The following is a 6000-nucleotide window of genomic DNA, read 5'->3' on the forward strand; positions in this document are numbered from 1 at the left end:
TCGTGACTCTCTGCGAAGGACATCTTGGGATCCGGCCAGATGTCAAGTTGTGGCAATTCTTTTTCCGAGTGAAGAAAGAAACCAAGGACAAAGCAATGGTGAACTGCGGAAGCATGACGTTCATGCTCCGCCCTAACCGCATGTATCCTCCCCATGATTCACACGAATCCGTCCGGTACTGGAATGCCGGATGGTTCTACGAGAAGAATGTTTCCGTTCCGGGTGTCCACGAAGGCCTCCCTCAATTTGTCAACGAACCTCCGTAAGAACTTGCAAGCTGGAGCTTCGTGCCTCCACTTGCCTTGACCCCAACCTTGGAGAAAGCTGCGCGGAGAATCTCTGGCTAGTCCACGACGGATCGATCGGAGCTCAGCTCACGCTTAGCTGGTTCTCCCGGAGAATCCAGCCTCTTCGCTACAACGCGCGCCTGATGTGCGCTTATATCGGGGCGGACGATCTTCTCCGGGTTACCCGCCATGATCTTCCGGCTGATTCTCTGAAGAGAAGGATCAAGACGCTGGTGAAGATTCCGAGGGGCCAACAGGTCCCGGAACTTTTCAAGGATATCTACACGAACGATCAATGTCCTCCGGTAAGCTTCGTTCTTTCCGCTACTTCAAACTTCACAAGTTTTTTTGATGTTTAACTCTAACTTTTGTTCATTTTCCTTCCAGCTCAATACATTGGCGGAGGACAACTTCCGCACCATCATTCGCGTCCCTGTCACCAGCGACACGGCGGAGGAGGCTCCGGAAGACGACGAGGAGGAAGAGGACCAGGCACCCCGCAAGGCGGCCCCTCGACCTACAAAGCGTCCCCGCGCCAAGGCTTCCGGCTCTGAAGCCGGAGCTAGCGGCGAGGCCTCCGCCAAGAAGCCAAAGACGACGAAACCACCTCCGCTTGACTCAAGGAAGGCGGAGCGTGCGCGTCTACGGATGCTCTCGACGGCTGGCCAGGGCACACGCCCCATCATTCCCGGCGCCCCGTGAGTTTCCGAGCATGATGCGATTTTTACTTAGCGAAATTATTTCTTGTCTAAACCCTTTCACTTGTTTGCAGGAATCCGAAAACCGCTGCCACGCGGACCACCAGCCAGGAGCCCATCACGAAGTACATGAAGAAATCTCCGGCTGTTGGTCCCTCTACTCCAGTTCCACACAGCGCTTCCCACCCAACTCCTCAACCGTCGCCACCTCCGGCTGATCCATCTCCCCCACCTGCCGCAAACACTCCACCGGAAATAATTCCGGTTAGCAGCGGGCATGCAGAAGAAGAAGATCCTAAGGCCAAAGGCCCTGCCCAAGAAGAGGCGGAAACACAAGGCCAGGGAGAGGCGGAAGTCACTTCCGAGAAGGCTGGAGAGGGCGCTGGCGACATGGTCGTTTTTCCGAAGAACTTCGGAGATCCGGCGGACACCACTTCCACCCCCAAGGCGTATGCCACCAAGTTTTTTCACAAGGCGACTGAGGCGGAGAAGTGGGAACTTGAACAAGACCTGCTCAACGCCATGCTGAACAACGCACAGGGAAGCCGGATTCCAGGACATCGGAGATCCAGGACTTCAAGAAAAACATTGGCCAGTTCTGCGATCAACTTATCTGCAAGCAAAAGGTACTCCCCAGTAGCCCCCAAGCATGCAGGCGGAAACTCAAAAAGTAGTTAGCGCTTAAATGCTTAGAGAAAAATTACTTCCGGGAAAGTTTTTTAGAATGGACCAGTAGCCCCCAAGCATTATGGCGGAAAAGTTCCGGCAATGATGCTTTAAAAGAAACCAACGCTACGGGCGGAATTTTTACTCCTGCCTTTGTTTAAATTTTACAGAACAAAGGCGCTGCACTACGAGCTGCACAAGAACATTGCCTGCAGCGCCGCGTTACTACGAGTCGGGCGGAAAATATCCGGACCACGAAGGATGAGAATGCGGAACTGGCTAAACAAGCGCGGACGCCCAAGGTTGGTTTCCACCTTCTTCGTTATTAACCAAATTCCGACTTCAAATTTGCTGTTAACGTATATTATTATAGGCGCATCCTCCTCCCTTGCAACAGCTTCGACTGAACTTGAGAACCTGCGCTCCTCGTACCAAGAATTGGAGACGAAGCTAAAGGAGGCGGAACTTAAGAGGAGCAGGCCGAAAGCAGTGGCGGAGAAAAACTCCGAGCATATCAGGGAGAAGGGCGAGCTGGAGCTGAAAAAGAATGCTGACAGCGAGACCATCAGGAGGCAGCAAAAGGAGCTCAACGGACTCCGGAAATTCATGGAGACAGCGGAGCAGCACTGGGACTTGCTCAATGAAAACATCTTGGGTATGATATCGGAACCCTGTCAAGATATTTGCTCCGATTCTTTTTTTACTTTGCGCTCAAATTGCGTGCTTATATCCTGATTATCTTTTTATGTAGAGCCGCTTGGGTACCCGGAACAGCGCCGGAATTTGTTCCCACGAGACGATCTTCTGCAACTCGCGGGTGATGACTGCAAGGATCTCATCTCCGCCTCCCGCAAAATATGCCATAATTTGAACATCAAAAGGAGCCGCACTTGCGACGTGCGCAAGCTTATTGGTAAGATGGATGTTTTGCCGGAGCTGGTGACGGATCTGCAAGCATCTTCAGCCCGCGGCGCAGCTGCAATGGCCTTGACCATGTGCCTGGCACACACTCCGGGTCTTGATCTTGATGAAGTGACCACGGGCGTTCCTCCGGATGCGGATGTCGGCTTGCTGCTGGATGCAGTGAGTGGCTACGACACCCGTATCGCGCGCAGGATCCGGCACGAGGAATTCTACGACAAGGTCGTCCTCGCTGCTGACGAGGCCTTAGAAGCGGAACTTTTGAAGGATCTCGACGCCCAGGCGCGACCTGCGGAATCCGGAGCCGAGTTTACCTGGACCAGCTCCAAGGATGCGCCCCAAGAAGAACCCAAGACCAGCACTGCTGCTTCCGAAGAAAAGGAAAGTGAAGAAGACGTATCTTCTCCGGCCGAAGGCGCCAAGGAACAAGATCCAGAGGGCAAAACTTCTCCGGCTAAGGGGGAGTGAGAACTTTTATTCCTGCGGGAAAAGCAATGCATCATTTTGGCCCCAGCGAGGGTTTGTAATAAGACTTTAAATTCTTAAGTAGCTAAGAACGAAACAATTATGCATGGGGCGGAAACACTTATCCTGCTATCCGTTAAATGTTATGTGCATGTTTCGTTTTATGTCGGAAAGCAAGTGCTGACTTCGTTATTTTCCGGCTTGCTCGCTTGACCTTCCACGATCCGGAAAACCTTAGCCGGAAACGCTCGCCAGCGGCGACGAAGCCCAATGGCAGTCCGTCCATAACCGCGGAAACAAGCCCCCAGGCATAGGTGCCGGAAATCGCTACTAGGAATCCACGAGTTCGCAACAGATAACAACTTAATCAGAAAACTTAAGCTTACATCCTAAAGGACGATTTTGAAAATCACAACTTTCATACACGCCTAGGCGGAAAAAATCCAGCTCTGCGGTTTTAGTTGGAAAAAACATACACGATCTAAAATGAACAAGTAAAGGAGGTAAAAGACTCGAAGAGTGAACCAGAAGCTTTATTTCATTGATCATGTATAACTATTACAGAGTTTAGAACTCGGAAAATATATGCTAAGTGTAGAAAGGACGTAGCTGTGCGATATTCCAAGGGCGATCTGTTTCATCATAGATGTCATCCGGATCCTCACGCTTGCGTTTCCGGTGCCAGTTAGCAGGTCTATCCCTTAACTCGCGGAAATCAACAAGGTAGTACGACCCGTTATGAAGCACTTTGCTAACGACGAAGGGTCCTTCCCATGGAGATTGCAGCTTATGGTCTTTCACCTGTCGAAGGCGGAGGACCAGGTCTCCTGCCATAAAGGAGCGTTTCCGGACTCGACGACTGTGATAACGTCGGAGCTTTTGCTGGTAGATGGCGGATCTGCGGTGCTAAGTTCCGAGCTTCTTCGATCAGGTCCACGAGATAGCTGTCTGGCCTCGTCATTGTTTCTTCATTGTAGGCGGAAACTCGCGGTGAATCGTGGATGATGTCGGAGGAAGCACGGCTTCGGATCCGTATACCAGGGAAAAAGGGGTAAACCCCGTTGATCTGTTAGGGGTAGTTCGTAAACTCCACAGAACAGCTTCCAACTCATCAGCCCAAGCTCCAGCTGCTCGTCGCAGCGGTCCTTCAAGGCGTGGTTTAATTCCTGATAATATTAGGCCGTTAGCCCTTTCAACCTGACCGTTGGACTGTGGATGAGCCACAGATGCGAGGTCCAGTCGTATCCCCATTGTTTCACAATAATCTCTCAATTCTCCTTGAGCGAAGTTCGTGCCATTATCTGTGATTATGCTGTGTGGGATGCCGAATCTCATCACGAGGCTGCAGACGAATTTTAGTGCCGTAGCACCGTCGGCTTTTCTCACTGGCTTAGCCTCGATCCATTTCAACTTGTCAACAGCGACCAGGAGGTACTCAAAACCGCCAGGAGATGATCTTTTTAACTTACCAACCATATCGAGCCCCCAGACCGCAAATGGCCAGGTGATAGGTATGGTCTTCAGCTCTTGGGCTGGAGCGTTTGGTTGAGTAGCGTAGTACTGGCAACCTCGGCAGGTCTTGACTATTTTATCAGCGTCTTCTTTAGCTGTAAGCCAGTAGAAACCTAACCGAAAGGCTTTGCAACGAGTGACACAGGAGCGGCGTGATGCCCGCATCCCCTGCGTGGATCTCTACGAGGATTTCAATGCCATCTTGATTGGAGACGCATTTAAGAAATACCCCTGCTGCACTTCGTTTGTAGAGCTGTCCATCAACTATTGTGTAGGTTCTTGCTCGTCTGACGATCTGTCGTGCGAGGACCTCGTCCTCTGGCAACTTCTGATCGATGAGGTAGTCCAGGAAAGGCTGGGTCCAAGCCGGAATGATAGCCATCACTTCCCTAGCCGAGACACCGCCACCTGCGGGTTTTCCGGTTAGCGCCCTTAATCGAGGGTATCCGGAGATGCTCCAGGAAAATGCCGGGCGGAATTGGTTTCCTGCCGGATCCGAGCTTGGATAGCATGTCCGCGCCGTGTTATCGTCTCTCTGACGTACTTGACTTCGTATCCGAGGAAGCTCTTGGCAATCTCGTCAACTTCGTCTCTGTAGGCCGCCATGACGGAATTTCTGGCGTTCCAGGTTCCGGCTACTTGTTGTGCCACCAGGTCGGAATCTCCACAGCATATGATGTGCTTGATCCCTATTTCCTTAGCGATGCGCAGACCGTGTAGTAGAGCCTCATATTCCGCCATGTTGTTGGTAGCTTCGAAGTGGATCTGCAGAACATACTGCAATTCTTCTCCGGTAGGGGACTTCAGGGTGACTCCGGCTCCTGAGCCTTGATGCTGCTTGGATCCATCGAAGTGCATGACCCATGTTTCTGGTTCCGCTCAGGCTTGCATCCGAGCTTCGTCCAATCTGCAACGAAATCTGCGGAACACGAGATTTTACCGCAGTCCTTGGCTTGTAAGCGATGTCGAAGGCGGATAATTCGATGCCCCATTTAGCCGTACGTCTGTTGCGTCAGCGTTGTTGAGAATTGTTGACGGCGGAGCCTTGCTCACCGGCATTCTTGGGATGCTCTTGGAAGTAATGCCTCAGCTTCCGGCTGCCTAGGAACACGCCATAAGCTAACTTCTGAAAGTGAGGATATCTCTGTTTTGATTCCGTCAGCACCTCGCTAATGTAGTAGACAGGTCTCTGGACGTCATATTCATGACCTTCTTCCTTTCGCTCCACCACGATGACGAGGTCGACGACTTTGTTGGTAGCTGCCGGATAAAGGAGCATTGGCTCGACTCTCGGGAGCTGCCAAGATAGGCGGGGAGGTGAGTATCTCCTTCAACCCTCGAAGAGCTGCATCATTGCGTCGTCCCGGACAAATTTGTCTGTTTTCTTCAGCGACTTGTACAGAGGTAGTGCCTTCTCGCCAAGACGGTGACAAACCTGCGATTGTCGCAAC

Source organism: Lolium perenne, chromosome 4, assembly GCF_019359855.2.
Source record: "Lolium perenne isolate Kyuss_39 chromosome 4, Kyuss_2.0, whole genome shotgun sequence".
NCBI classification, from domain to species: Eukaryota; Viridiplantae; Streptophyta; class Magnoliopsida; order Poales; family Poaceae; genus Lolium; species Lolium perenne.